We start from the raw sequence: 21,258 nt of genomic DNA, 5'->3' as shown, positions 1-21,258 counted from the left end.
TGGAGCATTGGGGCATGCCAGAGAAAATGCTAATTGCAATTATTGGCATATATAGTGATATGTGGGTCCAGGTGAAGTTAGAGGATGGCAATAGACTCACTTCAAATATTTGTACAAGGAATGGCTTAAAACAAGGATGTGTTTTGGCCACGTGCCTTTATAATTTATATCTAGCAGATTTGTATAAATATTTGTGAGTTGAAGATAGCCACCCTCCAGTATTAGCGAAGGAGAAGATAGTGTTCCTGCAATATGCAGATGACATAGTAATACTAAGTCAAACTCCCATTGGCCTTCAAAGATCGATCAATGCTCTGGGAAGTTATATTGTGAAGCAAGAGCTGAACTTACTGAAAACAAAAGTGGTGCAGCTGGTGGACTTCAAATATAAAGCACACAGGTGGTTTGTAAAAGGCCAGCAGGTTGAATCTGTTTATTCATATAAATACCTGGGAGTGTCTGTGGGACGTAATTTGTCGTTTGTTTACTATCGATTCAACCTCTCTGACATATGGTGTTGAACTCTGGCACGGCAAAGAAACTGCTACTTTAAATCAGCTTCAAACAATGGCCTACAAGGCAGTCCTTTGCCTCCCAAAAGAAACTTCTCCAGCACACGTTTGTTTGGAATTTTGACTTCAACATCAAAAATTCAAACGACTAAATGCCTTCGTGAAATTATGTTGGCGTCTCCGTATTGCAGAAAGAGGAGCTTTGACTAGTCTCTGCAGGTTGGAGATAAAGACCCAGATGGAAGGAAAGCAGGCCAACTCGTGGGGTGCCTATCTTGAGGAATCTATGACAGAGCTAGGCCTAGAGGAGGCTTGCAGCATTTGCTAGGTGCAGTAATCTTTCTTCAAAAAACAAGTAATTCATTTTAGATTAAAGAAATCCTAGTTAAACAACGGCACGCCTGGACTGTTATGGATATGTATACCAGTTGGAAACCTCAAGCATACATTGCCATACACTTCCATCATGTCTCTAAACAGCATTTCACGTTTTTTCGATTTGGCATATTTGAGCCCAAAGATCTTACCCCAGCGTAGAGGGGTGAAAAGACAGAAACAAATTGTCATTTATGAGGTTATAAATTAGAGTCACTTTGTCATTTAATGTGCACATGTCCAAGAGTCACTACTTCCACGAAGAAATCTTTTAAACCAACTTTCAAGGAGATGAATATACGCGCTTGTAGGCAAGCCATTATTACTTGCCTATCAGGAACGTCAATCCCTTTGGCATGTTGTGGAGCAGAATTTGCTACTACTATAAATGCTCTTCTTGAAAAAGCACCATACGTACATCTAGGACAATATACTATATTGGCATGTGCAAAGCTATTAATAATACAAAATTAGAATGAAGTCAGCCAATTAAAGGATGGGAGTGGTGATTTATCATATTCGTAGCTAACATGTCTCTCAACGCACCTAGTTAATAGTTCATTTTAAAATAATAGTATTTTAAGATAGTCGCATGATTTTATTGATAGGTTTTAATATGTGATCTTAAGTTTGTTATGGAGTTTATAAAAGCTATAAAATGTGACTGTGATCTTAATAATGTTTGAATAATGCACGTTAGGGTTGAAGGAAACTGCTTTGGACAAGGTTGTGATTTGTATAAGCTGTTCATGATGAAATACTGCATGATAGCATGATATGGTGGGTAGATGGGTTTTCGTATAAATCGTAATAATGCACTGTACAGCTGACAACAACTAAATTAAGTTATTATTAATTGATTAACATACACTGATTCACTCCTTGATTGGCATACACTGATTCGCTCCTTGATTAGTATACACTGATTCGCTCTTTGACTAGCATACACTGATTCTAACCTTGCACCAAACAGGATTTGGATGAATGATTCTCTGCAAATAAGAAACTCATAAAATATATTTACATGCAATTATTCTAACAATTAATCATTTACGTAGTCCATGGTGAGCCGTCCAGTCTCCTAAGGATGCAGCTGTTGAACGGCACTGGGGAAGGACCATGGGAAGGACCATGTGATGATGGAAATGATCATCACTTCTCATGCATCAGGCCTTGGGAGGTACATGTTGTGCACTACAAGCATTAACCCAGAGAGTTACAGCTCACATTTTCCTATTTTCAATTCTCATGCTTTTGGACACTGTTCTCTGGCTGCTGTTACTCAACCATCAATGTTGCATACAAGTACCAAACACCACAACCAGCTATGAATAGTCTCCAGGGTGTGCTTGTTAAATCAGTTTGAGTGTGATGTGTTTATAGGTTTTACCACTACATCCCAAAGTTAGCTGAAAATACACTTGTTAGTCCAAGTATTGGTTGTAGTGTTGCCTTTACAGGCAGCAATGACAGGTATGCTTGGATGGTTTTCTTTATGACTCTACTTCATGGGAGAAGAAAAGTTTCATATCTTTTAGTCCACACTCTGCTGATGTATTAATGTGTGCCTTGCAACTTCTCTTTTTTTCTTATTTGTAGAGAAATGAGCAATCACTGACAACAGACGCTCTTATAATTCTACAAAGCTTTGTGTGTGATTTTTCTTTTCTGACTAGTCGGGACTTCTATCATCAACCTTTTGATCATCTGCCATTTGGAGGTCCCACATAGTTGTAATTGTATCTTCTTCTGTAATTCGCTGATGGCTTTGTAGGCTTGGTAATAGACTAAAACTTGTCACACATTCACTGCACTTGAATGGTTTCCCCCTGTGTGTGTTTACTGATGTATTTGGAGGTGTGACAACCAACTAAAGCTCTTGATAACATCACTGCAACTGTATGGTTTTTCCCCTGCGTGTGTTCGATAATGTCTTTGGAGATGTGCTAACCGACTGTAACTCTTCATACATTCACTGCATCTGAATGTTTTTTCCCTCAAGTGTGTATGTTGATGTCTAATTAGGTGTGCTGAGTGACTAAAGCTCTTCACACACTCAGTTCAACTGAATGTTTTTTCACCCGAGTGTGTTAGCTGATGTCTTTGTAATTGTGATATTTGACTAAAGCTACTTCCACATTCACTGCAGTCATATCATTTCTCCCCAGTGTGTGTTCGCTGATGCTGTTTTAGGTTCGATAAAAAACTGAAGCTCTTTCCACAGTCATTGCACTTGAATGGCTTTTCTCCTGTGTGTATTCGCTGATGAGTCCTTAATGTTGAAGAGTGACTAAAGCTACTTCCACAGTCACTGCAATGGTATGGCTTTTCCCCTGTGTGTGTTCGCTGATGGCTTAGGAGGTGTGATGATTGACTAAAGCTCTTCACACATTCAGTGCACTTGAATGGCTTTTCCCCTGTGTGTATTCGCTGATGTTTCTTTAATGTTGAAGAATGACTAAAACTACTTCCACATTCGCTGCACTGGTACGGTTTTTCCCCAGTGTGTGTTCGCTGATGGCACTGGAGAGCTGATAATTGACTAAAGCTTTTCACACATTCATTGCACTTGAATGGCTTTTCACCTGTGTGTATTCGCTGATGTTTCCTTAATGATGAAGATTCACTAAAACTACTTCCACATTCGCTGCAATGGTATGGTTTTTCGCCTGAATGTGATCGCTGATGTTTTTGGAGATTTGATAAAAGACTGAAACTCTTTACACATTCATTGCAATGGTATGGTTTTTCGCCTGTTTGTGATTGCTGTTGTTTTTGGAGATCTGATAAATGACTGAAGCTCTTCACACATTCTTTGTAATAGTATGGTTTCTCCCCTGTGTGTGTTCTCTGATGTCTTTGGAGGTATGATAATAGACTAAAGCTCTTTCTACATTCACTGCAATGGTACGGTTTTTCCCCAGTGTGTAATCGCTGATGTTGTTGTAGGGTTGATAAGTGGCTAAAGCTCTTCACACATTCACTGCAATGGTATGGTTTCTCCACTGTGTGTGTTCGGTGATGTTTTTGGAGATCTGATAAATGACTGAAGCTCTTCACACATTCATTGCAATGGTATGGTCTCTCCCCCGTGTGTGTTCGCTGATGTCTTTGGAGGTGTGATAAAGAACTAAAGCTCTTTCCACACTCACTGCAATTGTACGATTTTTTCCTGGTGTGTGTTCGCTGATGTTGTTGTAGGGTTGATAACTGGCTAAAGCTCTTCACACATTCACTGCAGTGGTATGGTTTCTCCCCTGTGTGCGTTCGCTGATGTATTCGTAGGTGTGATAACCAATTGAAGCTCTTCACACATTCACTGCAATGGTATGGTTTTTCCCCAGTGTGTGTTCGCTGATGTACTTGGAGGTATGATAACTGACTAAAACGTTTCGCACATTCACTACATCTGAATGGCTTTTCTCCTGTGTGTGTTTGCTGATGGTGCTTTAAAAGTGATGACAAACTAAAGCTCTCACTGCCTGTGTATGATTCTTCTTTATTGGGTAGTGCCTCTAGGTCGGGTATATATTTTTCTACATCCCATGACTGTGTTTCCTGACGGGCCAACATGGTTGATAAAGCACTTGTGTTATTCTCACTTCCCTGTATTTGTTTGTATTAAGGACATTTGATTTCCAATTTAAAAGTAAAATACAATGGTCACTAAATACTTGCCACACTCATAATATGAGCAAGGCTTCCTTACTAGAGATTAGATTGGATTGGATAACATTTTTCAATGCTTGTGGGTAAGGATTAACCTCATTTCGGTTGGCGCAGATTGGGACAGTCCGCAGTATTGAAGACAGCAGAATTCCTCTCTCCTTTACCCTTCAGTTGTTTTCTTCACTCCTTTGTACTTTTCTTTGGTTGCTGTGGTGTAGGGAGGAATAGTTTACAATACACCTAGAGCACTGACTTATGGCCTGTTATCATTTTAGGTATCGGAGCACTGTGGTAGTCACATCATACAAATCCCATATTCAAAACTGATGTTGGTCGCCCGTTTATTCAGGAGGTGGTTTGTCAGTGTTGTTGCCTTAATTTTCTAGAGGTTATTTCTTAGTCTTGTGGTGTAAAGGTGCAAAGCTCAGACTCCTGCGTTCACTGAATTGTCCTTCAGAGCTTCTTCCAACGTCTGTCAATTTATGTTCAGGGTCCTCAGTCTATGATTGCACTGATGTTTTCCTGAATACTGGAGTTGATTATTTATGACCATTTGTTGTTGATTTACTGAATCATTGCTGTTATTCCTAAGCAATTGATGCATTCAAGGAATTTGTCCTGTGGGATGTAAAGAGATTTAAAATTACGAAATACAAATGTACTAGAAAGTGATACACAATATTTAACTGGATATAAACACCATCTTTTCTTTACCATGATTGAAACGTAGCGAGGGTTAATTCACCATACACAGATATTTAACTAAAGGTTCTGTGGAACACATTACATCCTATTTTCTTCTTAAAAGGAGGTGATTTACCAGTGATCACATAGTTACTTATTAAAGAAACGGCGAGCATGGAGCACCTACATGCTACAGGTGCAGCTTTAGGGAGATGCACATGGACAAGATTTCATTTAAACAAAAATAGATGGTGGAGAAAGAAGGATCCGGATGTACTGCTGTTTCTTTAGTTTCGGGAAGTGTATATAACAAAGTTAATTCCTCTGGAAGTATATAACAAAGGTAACTGCATTCACATACTTCAATGCTTTCCTGTTCACACTGGATCAGCTCAGGTGCCATCAGGCCATCAAGGATGTATAAACTATTGTGGAAACTAAATTAGACTTCTTAGTGATTGATAATGGGCTCCTACAAGCAGATCAGGCCATCCTCAGGGACAGAATAGATATGAACAAGTCAGTGCTGGCTGGATTGCGCCCTCGCTGACCCACATCACATCACATGAAATTAATGCCAATGACGTCTGACCAAGTGACATGACACCACAACTGTGCCCTGTTTTGGAGTGGAGGAGCCTCTCAGAGCGCATGTTGAGAAGGCTATATTCCTCGTGGCCTTGGCTGGGGGATAGGGAGAGCAAAAATGGGCACCACTATTAGGGTACGGATTGTGCATATCTCACTTGGACAACCCAAGAGACTGTAATCTCCCGGACCTTGATGGAACATGTTCCTCTCTTCTCCGATTTCCTTTTCAGCTTTCCTTTGGTCATGGCCATGTTTGAGACACAACCAGGAATGGGGGTTGGGGTAATTATTTTATGTTTTTGTTCGTGGACACTCAGCATTACTCTATACACGTGGGTGGGGGACTGACTGTGATCACAGCCTATAGAATTTCAAAGCTGGAGGAGGGCAGATGGACACCTAGACACTGAAATGCTAAAGCATCACACAACATTTATGCCCACATATTTCATACTGTCGTTGAATATCCAGGGAATGGCCAAACACAGATGCAGTCAATTATTTTATTCCTACTTTCGAAGCAGACTCACATTGTGTTTCGCCAGGAAACAAATCTGTCTTCTATGGAACTCCTTAAACCGCAAAGTCGGTGAGGGGCCAACTACTGGCAAACTCATACTTGGCTTATCAATCAATCAGTCAATTCAGATTTGTAGAGCACAGCTAATTACCTGTAGGGTATCCAGGCACTGGGTTTCTGCTGGGATCAGGTGAAGCACCAGGTATTGAGTCCTTTTCTGAATTCATGGAGAGAGGATGATATTCTGAAGGGCAGGGAGAGGTTGTTCCAGGACTTGGCGGCGAAGTATCCTCCACTGTTGCTTCAGCAGATACGGGGAATGAGTCCTGTGTAGAGTGCATTGCCGCAGCCCAGCCGGCTGGTGACTTGAGCTTGGGTGATGACTTTCCTGGTGTTGACAGAGAGACACCTGAATATCATTTTGGGCATGCGAAGGGTGTGGAAGCAGGCGGAGGAGACTACGTTGATCTGGCATTTCATGGGGAGTTTGCTGCCTGGGATGATGCTGAGGTTGCAGGTGTGCTCTGTCGGAGTGGGTCCGAGTTCTGAAGGCTACCAGGTGTCATTCCACGGGGAGGTGTTGTTCACAGGGGGCACAGAGGCCAAAAGCTCTAGGAAACCCACCAATTATTGCTATATGTTGCCACTGAACAAGCAGTACTAAGAGCAGTTACCTTGCAAGCACTAGGGCCATGATATGACTGGTGCAACAAGTGCAATGGCGCAGTGGGCAAAAGTTCTAGGAAAACCATAATATTATGACTGGTACAACAAGTGCAATGGCACAGGGGTCAAAAGCTCTAGGAAAACCACTGAGCACCGATTATTTCTATATTTTACTACTAAACAAGCAGTCACAACTGCAGTTTCCTTGTAGGCACTAGAGGCCACTATTTGATTGTACAGCAGGTGGAGTGGCATAGGGGCCGAAGGCTCTACGAAACCCACTGAGTATCGATTATTGCTGTTTGGTACCAATACCACCTCGGAGGACCCTTCTCAATTTTTCAGCAACAAATCTCCAGCCATTTACAGTATCTTCAACCTGCTATCGGACCCGACAGACCTAGTCAAATGCCTCCCGATCTTATCCAAACAGACAATGTTAACCAAATGGTCCATCATCAACCCAGAAGAAACTGCTGCCACCATCACATCCACTCACATCACTCACTTCAAAGCTGCTGTAGCTTTTCACCAAAGTTGGTGCAGGTAGTGCTGTTATCTCTAGACACGTGTTTCTGGTTTTAGCCCTTCATCAGTGGAGAAAAGAAGTAATAGAGAGCAGACAAAGAGTTATCTGGGGTGGCTGCCCTGCTGTCCAAGTCTTCACAAGTCACAGTACCACTCCACAGGCACACAGGGACATCCCGAGTGAGCTTACCAGCTTTTAAACACAAGGGGAGAGGGAGCAAACTGCTCCTCATCCTGCATTATATAGAAACCAAGGGGGTAGGACAAAGACTCTGTACCTCATTAATGAATGAATGCAGAGTACTTATATAGTGCACAGCACTCTAGGTAAGATGAAAGGGTAAGTTGCACCCACCCACAACTGCTCAATCCTGCTTAAACAAAAAAGTCTTCAATTCTTTCCTAAATCTCCCCATAGAGTTAATCAGCCTGATTGTTCTTCCGGGCAAGACTATATTTTTCCTTAATTTTAACACTTATGATGTGAATAGATTTCCAAACCGACAAAGGGAGATGTTTATCTTTTGAGCGCTGTTCTCCAACCCTACGCACTCCTGGTTGCATATCACTAGGGAGAAAGGACATAGTGGAGATTTTTTTTAAAAAAGGAACATTATAAATCTAGTAGGTGACTTACCTGCATTATTTCCCTTCATTCCAAATGACTGGCAGGAGGACTCCAGACCTAGGACCCGGAACAAGAGAACCGAAAGGAGATTATTCCCTGGAAAACTGTCATATAATCTGTATATCAATAATTGAGGAAAGTACTAGATAATAAGAAAGACCACCACAACCAAACTGTGCCTCTCTTTGGATAAATTAACTAGCTCATAATCAGGCTAATATATGACGGTGACCTTAGTACAGCAAATATTTGATGATGCAATTTTTAGGGGAAAACAGACACTTTTATCCAGCGCACTTTTAATTTTTTTTTTTTTTAAACGAAAAATATAGCTATATTTTGCCTATTCTCTCAGGCTCCTCTAGGGGCATCCACAAACCCTGGGTACCTTTACAATCCCTAGGATGTTAGAAAAAAAGAGGGCACAAATTTGCAGTGGGTACTTTATGTTGAAAAACGTTATGGAGCCCTAAGCGCAAACTACCCCAAATAGACAATAAATGGACTCAGCACAGGACGGGGAGACCCACCAGTTAAGGGGTTAATGTGAACAGTCAACAAACTTTTCAGGTAGATTTTTTTACCTGAGCGGACCCAGATTGGGCCATTAAGGTAATTTCTGAGTGTAAAACTACTAATCCAAACAAATCAGTGGTTCCTGCATTTTGGATCAAATGTTAGATGAAATTGTTCATTTAACACGCCAGCACCCCGGAGGTCAGCAATTCAAAACGCAGGTGCAAACAACTGGAGAGGAGGTGGCACACCAGCAAGAACCACACTGGCCGAGTCACCTCCAAATTGCCCTTCAACAGCGACCAATGCCAGATCTAAACTGCAAGAATAGAAGCCCTAGCCCACTGAGTCGAAACCAGCGCCAACCAAACCAAGGAACTCTTCACCATCGTCCAAGAGTTTGCCTGCCTGACAACCAATTAGAACTCCATCCCCTCATCACAAGAAGTCTGCGAAGCTCTTTTCAAGTAGCCCTCAGCAGACCCCAGTGTGCTCCAAAACTACCGACCAGTCTCTGCTACTGTTCCTCACTATGGTACTGAATAAGGCCATCAACCTCAAACTCACCGAATACCTGGAGAGAAACGACCTGCTAGACCCCTCACAATCGGGATTCAGAGCCAATCCCAGCACCGAGACAGCTTCTAATCACTGCAACAGACAACATCTGCATCGTGCTCGACAGAGGAGAGGCAGCCGTCCTGATCCTGCTCGACCGCTTTTGATACTGTCTCCGACCGCACACTTATCAACTGACTATGCCAGACCAGAATCACAGATGCTGGACAGAATCCTACCTCACGGGAGGCACCCAGGGAGTCCTCCGCCTCCCTTTCATCTCCCAAACCAATCCATCTCCGGTGTTCCAAGGCTCCTCCGTCAGCCCTACTCTCTTCAACGTCTACATGACACCCCACGCAGACATTGTGAGATCGCCCAACATCAACATCAACTCTTATGCAAATGACACACCGCTCATCTTCTCGCTCTCGACCGACCCCACCAGGACAAAGACCAACTTCCCCAACTGTACGAATAACATTTCCGCATGGATGAAGAACAACTGTCTGAAGCTCAACACTGACAAAAATCAGATGTTCTGATATTTGGAAGCCACTCAGCCCTCTGGAATGACTCCTGGTGGCCTTCAGAGCCCCACTCACCCCTACACCTAAAGATCATGCCCAAAACCTTGGCCTCATCCTTGGCAGTGAACTCTCCACGAAATGCCAGGTCAATGCGGTTTCCTCAGCCTGTTTCCACACACTTCGCATGATTTTCCAACTGACTCCCCATCAGCACAAGGAAGACAGTGACGCAAGCTCTCATCACCAGCTGATGACTGGACTACGGCAACGCACTCTACGGAGGTACCACCACTGAACCCAAAGACTCCAGACTATCCAGAACGCAACCGCCAGACTGATCCTCAACCTACCCAAGAGACCCCACATCACCCAACACCTAAAAAACCTCCACTGGCTCCAGGTCCAGAAGAGATGCAACTTCAAACTTCTGACACATGCCTGCAAAGCCCTCCATAACCAAGACCCCGCCTACCTGAACCACCGCCTTCTCCTCTACCAACCGAACAGGAAACTTCACTCGACTGACACTTACAAAGGTACCAATCATACGCTGGTGCTTCACTGGAGGACCCTCCTTCTTCTACCTTAAAGCCAAAGCCTGGAGCGCCCTTGTCCTCCACCTCCGCACCACTCCCTCCCCGACCCAGATTTCTGTGGGTATAGCCGCAAAGGAATTCTGATGGTACAGGGGTGTCTAGGGCACAGTTCATACCATCTAGGCATCCTCCAGGCAAATTATTCAAAGCTCTCTGAATGCCATCCAGATTATGTAACCAACTCACTCTTGTACTTAATACTATTGACACACTCTACTAACCTATTGCTCAGCACAAAATTGGTGTAAGTAATGTGGGCATAATATCAGAGCAGGCGTAGCTTCTCTTTTGCACCAATGCAGGACCATTGTCTGAATGAATGGTATGAACTGCGCCCTAGACACCCCTCTACCATCAGAATTCCTTTGCGCAAGGACACTGCTTTTGCTCTCTGTGTCTTGTGAGCTACAGTGCAGTGTGCACAGATTACTAATAATACACTAAAAGGCAGTGTAGTGTGCTCAGATCTCTCACACTGCACTAAGATGAATTCCAGCATGCACAGGTTTCTCATTGTGCAGTAAAAAGCAGTGCAGTGTGCGCAGATTCTTTGTGCTGCAGTGTGCACTTGTTTCTCATGCTTCAGTAAGATGCAGTGCAGTGACTGTAGGAAAGTACCATCTTGCCTGGCATGTTACCCCCATATTTCACTGTATATATGTTGTTTTAGTCTATGTGTCACTGGGACCCTGCCAGCCAGGGCCCCAGTGCTCATAAGTGTGCCCTGTATGTGTTCCCTGTGTGATGCCTAACTGTCTCACTGAGGCTCTGCTAACCAGTACCTCAGTGGTTATGCTCTCTCATTTCTTTCCAAATTGTCACTGACAGGCTAGTGACCATTTTTACCAATTCACATTGGCATACTGGTACACCCATATAATTCCCTAGTATATGGTACTGAGGTACCCAGGGTATTGGGGTTCCAGGAGATCCCTATGGGCTGCAGCATTTCTTTTGCCACCCATAGGGAGCTCTGACAATTCTTACACAGGCCTGCCACTGCAGCCTGCGTGAAATAACGTTTACGTTATTTCACAGCCATTTACCACTGCACTTAAGTAACTTATAAGTCACCTATATGTCTAACCTTCACCTGGTGAAAGTTGGGTGCAAAGTTACTTAGTGTGTGGGCACCCTGGCACTAGCCAAAGTGCCCCCACATCGTTCAGGGCAAATTCTCCGGACTTTGTGAGTGTGGGAACACCATTACACGCCTGCACTGTACATAGGTCACTACCTATGTACAGCGTCACAATGGTAACTCCGAACATGGCCATGTAACATGTCTAAGATCATGGAATTGTCACCCCAATGCCATTCTGACATTGGGGGGGACAATTCCATGATCCCCCGGGTCTCTAGCATAGTACCCGGGTACTGCCAAACTGCCTTTCTGGGGTCTCCACTGCAACTGCTACTGCTGCCAACCCCTCAGACAGGTTACTGCCCTTCTGTGGTCCAGGCAGCCCTGGCCCAGGAAGGCAGAACGAAGGATTTCCTCTGAGAGAGGGTGTAACCCCCTCTCCCTTTGGAAATAGGTGTCAGGGCTGGGGAGGAGTAGCCTCCCCCAGCCTCTGGAAATGCTTTTATGGGCACATATGGTGCCCATCTCTGCATAAGCCAGTCTACACCGGTTTAGGGATCCCCCAGCCCTGCTCTGGCGCGAAACTGGACAAAGGAAAGGGGAGTGACCACTCCCCTGACCTGCACCTCCCAAGGGAGGTGCCCAGAGCTCCTCCAGTGTGTCCCAGACTTCTGCCATCTTGGAAACAGAGGTGTTTGTGGCACATTGGACTGCTCTGAGTGGCCAGTGCCAGCAGGTGATGTCAGAGGCTCCTTCGGATAGGCTCTTACCTCTCTTGGTAGCCAATCCTCCTTCCTTGGTAGCCAAACCTCCTTTTCTGGCTATTTAGGGTCTCTGCTTTGGGGAATTGTTTAGATAACGAATGCAAGAGCTCACCAGAGTTCCTCTGCATCTCCCTCTTCACCTTCTACCAAAGAATAGACCGCTGACTGCTCAGGACGCCTGCAAAACCGCAACAAAGTAGCAAGACGACTACTAGCAACCTTGTATCGCCTCATCCTGCCGGCTTTCTCGTCTGTTTCAAGGTGGTGCATGCTCTGGGGGTAGCCTGCCTCCTCCTTGCACCAGGAGCTCTAAAGAAATCTCCTGTGGGTCGAAGGAATCTTCCCCCTGCAACCGCAGGCACCCAAAGACTGCATCACTGGTCCTCTGGGTCCCCTCTCAGCCCGACGAGCGTGGTCCCCGGAACTCAGCAACTCTGTCCAAATGACTCCCACAGTCCAGTGACTCTTCAGTCCAAGTTTGGTGGAGGTAAGTCCTTGCCTCCCCACGCTAGACTGCACTGCTGGGTACCGCGTGATTTGCAGCTGCTTCGGCTCCTGTGCACTCTTCCAGGATTTCCTTCGTGCACAGCAAAGCCTGGGTCCCCGACACTCTAACCTGCCGTGCACAAACGTCTGAGTTGTCCTCCAGCGTCGTGGGACTCCCTATTGTGACTTCGCACCCGGTTCACTCTTCTTCCATGTGCCTGTTCAGGTACGTCTGCAGGTGCTGCCTGCTTCTGTGAAGGCTCCCTGAGTTGCTGGGCGCCCCCTCTATCTCCTTCTTCAAGTGGTGACATCCTGGTCCCTCCTGGGCCACAGCAGCACCCAAAAACCTCTACCGCGACCCTTGCAGCTAGCAAGGCTTGTTTGCGGTCTTTCTGCTTGGGAACACCTCTGGAAGCTTCATCGCGATGTGGGACATCCGTCTTCCAAAGGAGAAGTCCCTAGCTCTCTTCTTTCTTGCAGAACTCCAAGCTTATTCCATCCGGTGGCAGCTTCCTTGCACCCTCAGCTGGCATTTCCTCGGCTCCTGCCCACTCTTGACACTGTCACGACTATTGGACTTGGTCCCCTTGTCTTACAGGTACTCAGGTCCGATAATCCACTGTTGTTGCATTGCTGGTGTTTGTTCTTCCTGCAGAATCCCCCTATCACAACTTCTGTGCTCTCTGGGGCACCTACGTTTCAGGGTCTTGGGGTGGGCTATTTTTCTAACCCTCGCTGTTTTCTTACAGTCCCATCGACCCTCTACAAGCTCACATAGGTTTGTGGTCCATTCGTGGTTCGCATTCCACTTTTGGAGTATATGGTTTGTGTTACCCTTATACCTATGGGCTCCTATTGCAATCTATTGTAATTCTACACTGTTTACATTACTTTTTTTGCTATTACTTATATAAGTTTGGTTTGTGTACATATATCTTGTGTATATATCTTAGCCTCATACTGAGGGTACTCACTGAGATACTTTTGGCAAATTGTCATAAAAATAAAGTATCTTTATTTTTAGTACTTCTGCGTATTGTGTTTTCCTATCATATTGTGCATATGACACCAGTGGTATAGTAGGAGCTTTACATGTCTCCTAGTTCAGCCTAAGCTGCTTTGCCATAGCTACCTTCTATCAGCCTAAGCTGCTAGAAACACCTCTTCTACACTAATAAGGGATAACTAGACCTGGCACAAGGTGTAAGTACCTCTGGTACCCACTATAAGCCAGGCCAGCCTCCTACATTGGTTGTGCTGCAGTGGGATAAGTACTTGTAACTACTTACCACTTTGCCGTTGTGTACTTTTTTATAAGAGAATAATATAGAAAACAGTTCAATGTATGTACACCTAACCAAAAAGTTTTGCTTTTCTCCTCTTAAACTTTTTACAAAGTGCGAAAAGTATTCTAAAACTTCTAAAAGTTTCTAAAAAGTTAGAAAAAGTTGTTTCTCTGTTCTTTAAAAAGTTCTGAAACTTTTTCTTCCTTCTCACTATTTCTAAACCTTTTACTATCATGTCTGTAGAAGATTCTACTCTTAAAATGGTCAATACTACTTATGACAATTTGAATTTCAAGAGCCTAAGGAGTCTCTACTTATATAGAGGTTTAGTGATAGGAAAGAACCCTACCAAAGAATTTCTATTTAACATGCTTATTGTGAATGATGAGTCCCAAGCAGGCACTTCAAATGAGAGGTTAATAGAAGGTTCCCAATCTGACTCAGGGGATCTCCTTGAGGGAAGTAGGGAGAGTTCTGATCAGGATTTGCCCTCTAACAAGACACCCAGTAATGTTGGTAGTAATGGAGGTTCCCATCACAGTAGGGAAGTCTTTATTCCTAGAGGCCAAGTTGATAGGGTTCAGTCAGTTAGGGACAGATCCCCCTCTGTTGTTTCCAATTTATCTTCTGTGTTCGAGCATTCCCAACCCACCCACCCTGAAGACAACATGTTAGAAAAGGAACTCAAAAAGTTGAGGGTTGAAGAGACCAGACTGAAGCTTAAACAGCAACAGCTGGCCTTAGATAGGGAATCCCTAGACCTGGATAAGGAAAGACAGAGATTGGGGTTAGGACCCCATGGTGGCAGCAACAGCAGTATTCCTGATAGTAATCCTGTTAGAGAGCATGATTCCAGGAATCTGCACAAGATAGTCCCCCCTTACAAGGAGGGGGGTGACATCAACAAGTGGTTTGCTGCACTTGAAAGGGCCTGTATGGTACAGGGGGTCCCTCAAAGGCAGTGGGCTGCTATATTGTGGCTATCTTTCACTGGAAAGTGTAGGGATAGGCTCCTTACTGTTAGAGAAAGTGATGCTAACAATTTTTCAGTTTTGAAGGATGCACTCTTTGATGGATTTGGCTTAACCACTGAACAATACAGGATTAAGTTCAGAGACACCAGAAAAGAGTCCTCACAAGACTGGACAGACTTTGTAGACTGTTCAGTGAAGGCCTTGGAGGGGTGGTTACATGGCAGTAGAGTTTCTGACTATGAAAGCCTGTATAATCTTATTCTGAGAGAGCATATCCTGAATAACTGTGTGTCTGACTTGTTATACCAATATCTAGTGGACTCAGATCTGACCTCTCCCCAAGAATTGGGGAAGAAGGCAGACAAATGGGTCAGGACAAGAGGGAACAGAAAAGTTCATACAGGAGGTGACAAGGATGGCAAGAAGAAGGATGGTAAGTCTTCCGACAAGGGTGGTGACAAAAGTAAAAATAAGTCTTCATCAGGCCCAAAAAAATCCTCTGGTGGGGGTGGTGGGTCCAAATCCTCTTCCAATAATCAACCTAAAAAGCCTTGGTGTTATTTGTGTAAAGTCAAAGGCCATTTGACAACTGATGCCAGTTGTCCAAAGAAAAACACCAAACCTCCCACTATCACAACCCCTACTGCAAATTCTAGTGCCCCTAGTAATAGCAGTGGTGGTGGGAGCAAACCTACTAATAGCCAATCCAAGGGAGTAGCTGGGCTCACTTTTGGTAATTTAGTTGGGGTTGGTCTTGTTAGGGCGACCACAGAGGCTGTGTTAGTCTCTGAAGGTGCCATTGATATGGCCACCTTGGTTGCTTGTCCCCTTAATATGGATAAGTACAAGCAACTTCCCCTAATAAATGGTGTTGAGGTTCAGGCCTACAGGGACACAGGAGCCAGTGTTACCATGGTGATAGAGAAACTGGTGCACCCTGAACAACACCTACTTGGTCACCAGTACCAAGTGACAGACGCTCATAACAACACTCTTAGCCACCCCATGGCTGTTGTGAATCTCAACTGGGGAGGGGGGGTTACTGGTCCAAAGAAAGTTGTGGTTGCCTCAGATTTACCTGTAGACTCTCTACTAGGGAACGATTTAGAGACATCAGCTTGGGCAGAAGTGGAGTTGGAGGCTCATGCAGCAATGCTGGGCATTCCTCTGCATATTTTTGCTTTGACAAGGGCAGCCACTGCAACTTAATGCAGACACGGACAGATGGACACATAGACACAGTAACACGGACAGACGGACACTGAGACACACAGTAACAGGCTCCTATGTACAGACATAGGGCATAATGGCATGAGCAGGCAGCCACTGCAACTTAATGCAGGCACGGACAGACGGACACTGAGACACATAAACACAATAACATGGACAGATGGACACTGAGACACACAGCCACAGTAACAGGTGCTATGTACAGACATGAGGCATAAAGATATGAGCAGGCAGACACTGCAACTTAATGCAGACACGGACAGACGGACACGGAGACACACCGACACAGTAACAGGCGCCTATGTACAGACAAAGGGTATAATGGCATGAGCAGGCAGACAGGACAGACGGAGACACAGTAACACGGACAGACAGACATGGAGACATGCAGACACAGTAACACGGACAGATGGACACTGAGACACGCAGACAGTAACAGGTGGTTATGTACAGACACAGGGCATAATGGCATGAGCAGGCAGCCACTGCATCTTAATGCAGACACGGACAGACGGACACTGAGACACACAGACACAGTAAGAGGTGATAAGCACAGGCATGAGGCATAAAGACATGAGCAGGCAGCCATTACAACTTAATGCAGACATGGACAGACGGACACTGAGACACACAGACACAGTAACAGACACTATTATATACAGAAACAGGGCATAATGGCATGAGCAGGCAGCCACTGCCACTTAATGCAGACACTGTCAGACGGACACTGACACACAGACACAGTAACAGGTGCATAAAGAGATGAGCAGACTGCCACTACAACGTAATGCAGACATTGACAGACGGACACTGGGACACACAGACACAGTAACAAGCTCTATGTACAGACATAGAGCATAAAGACATGAGCAGGCAGCCACTACAACTTAATACAGACAGGCGGACTCTGAGACACACAGACACAGGAACAGGCGCATAAAGACATGAGCAGGCTGCAACTACAACTTAATGCAGACACAGACAGACGGACACTGAAACACACAGACACAGTCACAGGCGCATAAAGACATGAGTAGGCTGCCACTACAACTTAATGCAGACACGGACACTGAGACACAAAGACACAGTAACAGGCGCATAAAGACATGAGCAGGCTGCAACTACAACTTAATGCAGACACAGACAGACGGACACTGAGACACACAGACACAGTAACAGGCGCATAACGACATGAGTAGGCTGCCACTACAACTTAATGCAGACACAGACAGACGGACACTGAGACACAAAGACACAGTAACAGGCGCATAAAGACATGAGCAGGCTGCAACTACAACTTAATGCAGACACGGACAGACGGACACTGAGACACAAAGACACAGTAACAGGCGCATAAAGACATGAGCAGGCTGCAACTACAACTTAATGCAGACACAGACAGACCGACACTGAGACACCCAGACACAGTAACAGACACTATGTACAGACACAGGGCATAATAGCACGAGCAGGCAGCCACTGCAACTTAATGCAGACACGGACAGGCGGACACTGAGACACCCAGACACATTAACAGGTACATAAAAACATGAGCAGGCTGCCACGACAACTTAATGCAGACACGGACACTGAGACACACAGACACAGTAACAGGCGCATAAAGACATGAGCAGGCTGCAACTACAACTTAATGCAGACACAGACAGACCGACACTGAGACACACAGACACAGTAACAGGCGCATAAAGACATGAGTAGGCTGCCACTACAACTTAATGCAGACATGGACAGATGGACACTGAGACACAAAGACACAGTAAGACTGACAGACGGACACTGAGACACACAGACACAGTAACATATGCATAAACACCTGAGCAGGCTGCCACTACAACTTAATGCAGATTTAGAGCATAAAAGCAGGGGCCAGGGCACGCATACCAAAATCAATATGTGGAGCATAAAGGGATGGGTGAACTTGCACTGACAATTACAAACACGGGGCAGAAAGACAGAAACTTAGAGAAACATAGACCGAAAAAGGGTGAAAGGCTTAAAAAATTAATGTGACCCTGTGTAATGTAACTTGTGCTCATGTCAAGTGCACCAATGCTTGTGGGTCGAGGTCACGCTACATAAAACCGCAAAAATAAATCTCTACCTTCCACAGCTATCAGTACCTTTCTACCTCTCTTAAACAGCATACATTGCTTCTGGCTGTGTACCACTTATGGCAAGATTCCCTCTGTAATGCCATGGTGCAATATGAGAGTTAGCAGCCCTGCCCGTACAACATATCAGGAGTTAGACTAACGCTATGATACAGCCCTGCCAAGTACCACACATCAGGAGTTAGACTAACGCTATGATACAGTCCTGCCCAGTACAACACATCAGGAGTTAGACTAACGCTATGATACAACCCTGTCAAGTACCACGCATCAGGAGTTAGACTAACACTATGAGACAGCCCTGCCAAGTGCCACGCATCAGGAGTTAGACTAACGCTATGATACAACCCTGTCAAGTACCACGCATCAGGAGTTAGACTAACGCTATGATACAGCCCTGCCAAGTACCTCGCATCAGGAGTTAGACTAACGCTATGATACAACCCTGCCAAGTACCACGCATCAGGAGTTAGACTTAGGCAATAAGACAGCCCTGCCAAGTATCATACATCAGGATTTAGACTAAGGCAGTAAGACAGCCCTGCTATGCGTGGGGTGCCTCCCCGAAAAACACAGCGAAAGGTGGCATCTGCGTGTTTATTGGGGAAGACACTCATAGCCAAATACACGTGATTGGGGGGAGGGGCAGGTTTACTCTAAGATCCATTTCCCTACAGGAACATGATATCCACGTTGGTGGCTGCGCTGGAAAGTGTTAAGTAATTCTGTGTCATAGCAGCTCTGTAAAAAGTGCCTGGCAGCACTGAGACAACCGAGCATGCTGGAGTCATTGTGTGCAAACAAATGCAGCGCCTCGTGATCTCACAAAATCAGAGGAGCTCCAATTATGCGTGACTAATGCACCTTAGTGCGGTGATGCGCACACCTGCACTAAAATGCGTGAGTCTAACTCCTGATGCGTGGTACCTGCAGGGCTGGGCAGGAATGCGTCTCAGCTCACGTGTAAAACCCCTCTCTTTCAGTGTCAGGGTCCCTCTCTCAGGCCGCGGAGCGGGGAGACCCCGAACCCAGACGGATCAACAAACTGAAGTGAACTCACCTCAGGCAGGAGTCCGGGAGAACCATCAGCACAGGAGGCGGGAGCAGGAGGGAGCGGCCGGAAGTGATGTCACATCCGCTGCTGGTGCTGTCTCTGCCGCCGCTGACCCGGAAGAGGAAACTGGTGATGTCAGCATCCGCTGCTGGTGCTGTCTCTGCCACCACTGACCCGGAAGAGGAAACCCTTCGCCCTCTCACGAGAGGGAGTTTCCGGTCTCAGGTTCCGAAGAGACGGCGCTTGTTCTGCGCTCAGATATAAAAGCAGCTCGAGTTGAACAGATCTTTGTAAGAAGAGAGAAAAGGATGTCTAGTAAACGTCAATGTTTGTCTCCAGCACAAGGTCCCGTCCTGCTACTAACACGGATAGAAGTTTCTACTTCCGGGTCAGCGGCGGCAGAGACAGCACCAGCAGCGGATGCTGACATCACTTCCGGCCTCTCCCTCTGTGTCCAGCCTGCTGCAGAGGAGGAAGGACCCCCTGTCTGTCTGTGCAGTTATCTTCATCTTCAGACCCTCACAGACCCCCCAGACCCCAAATCTGCACCTGCCCCCCCCCCCCACCCCCCAGGAGGAGGAGAGAGCCTGGAAATGTCTGCACAGGTTCCTGCTCAGGTAGGAGATTGTCAGCACCTTCTGCTGTGTTTGTAGAAATAGACTGAATTATCCTGGAGGAAATCTCTGCCAGGAGCCGGGCTGAGCTGGGCCCTTCTATCCGGGGACCTCTGGGGGGCTTTCCTTCCGGGCCTGGGGGTGTTTGTGGTCATCATTTGTGTTAAAGAGGGGATCTGTGCCCTGCATCTTACTACACTATGAGAAATCTTTATGATGATCACTGTATGCTTTCTTTCCCTTATAGGGAAGCACAGTAATTAATGCCTTCTTCATAGATGGAGGCATTGCCATATATCTACAAAGGATTTATAAAGGCGAGTTAAAATTAGGGCTGCAACCAGCCCCTGAGAAAGCGAGGCCTGTAGATCCCAAGTTATAAGGCCTGTTATTAAGCAACACAATAGAACTTCCTGTTAGAGTGACCGGGGTCGGAATCAGACTTGTGGCACATTCCAAAATGGAGGGCCACGACTTGACTCATTCTCCAATAAATGGGATACCACTACAAATATAGGATGCAATGGTAGAACAGCTACAGCTTGCTAAACATTCACCCCCATTTATACCCCTCTGTGGGAACACAGAGTTCAGCTTGAGGCTGGACAGACAGGTATTCGGGCAGTGGGGAGAGGCGAGGTGCCTTAAAATAGGTGATACGTTCCATTGTGCTGAAATAATATCCTTTGAAAGTAAATGGTGCTGACTCACATCACCGACAACTTGAGCTTTGCTCTCATTGTCTATTTGATGTCACTCAGAACTACTCAGTGAAAAACATCCCCGCAGTTTACTATTAGCCGTCTATAATTCTATATATGTAGTATCGCAGACACTACTTGTCGCAGAAATTTCCTTTAGGAAGAGGTAGATGAGTAAATGTTGGCAATCTTTGGGTCATGGAGTTATGTTTGATTGGTATGGCCAGCACACTCTTCTTTTCTTCGAATATTTTATTCCATGCTTCCCGGCAGAAGGATGTAGCATATAGTATTGCAACTCCTCTGACTTAGAGGAAGACACAAATTAATAGATTAACATTTTGGACCTAAATCAGTCGTTTTCTAGGAGGCGTGGCTCTTGTATGAGACATGTTGCAGGCTGATTCATGTTGCAGTGACACGACTGCAAGTCATTTGACTTGGGCATTCAGGCCTGTGCATTTGGACTGATAATGTTCAGTGTGCTATTTCCCTGTGGCATGTTTATGCATTAAGGTTTGTGTGTATTTTTGTCTGTGTGACACCTTGACATTGTGACC

At 45.4% G+C, this 21,258-nt stretch overlaps 1 protein-coding gene and 1 pseudogene across 1 annotated transcript in view; one reads left to right on the top strand and one right to left on the bottom strand.

The window, feature by feature from the left end:
- Nucleotides 1–21,258, top strand: part of LOC138287238 (zinc finger protein 664-like) — a 946,449-nt gene that overhangs the window by 901,249 nt on the left and 23,942 nt on the right. The window lies entirely within an intron of this gene.
- On the bottom strand, nt 1,481–19,441 carry LOC138287237 (zinc finger protein 135 pseudogene; annotated as a pseudogene).

This window comes from Pleurodeles waltl, chromosome 4_1 (genome assembly GCF_031143425.1).
Source record: "Pleurodeles waltl isolate 20211129_DDA chromosome 4_1, aPleWal1.hap1.20221129, whole genome shotgun sequence".
NCBI classification, from domain to species: Eukaryota; Metazoa; Chordata; class Amphibia; order Caudata; family Salamandridae; genus Pleurodeles; species Pleurodeles waltl.
The sequence above is the reverse complement of the archived record's forward strand: the minus strand, read 5'-3'. Positions and strand labels throughout refer to the sequence as shown.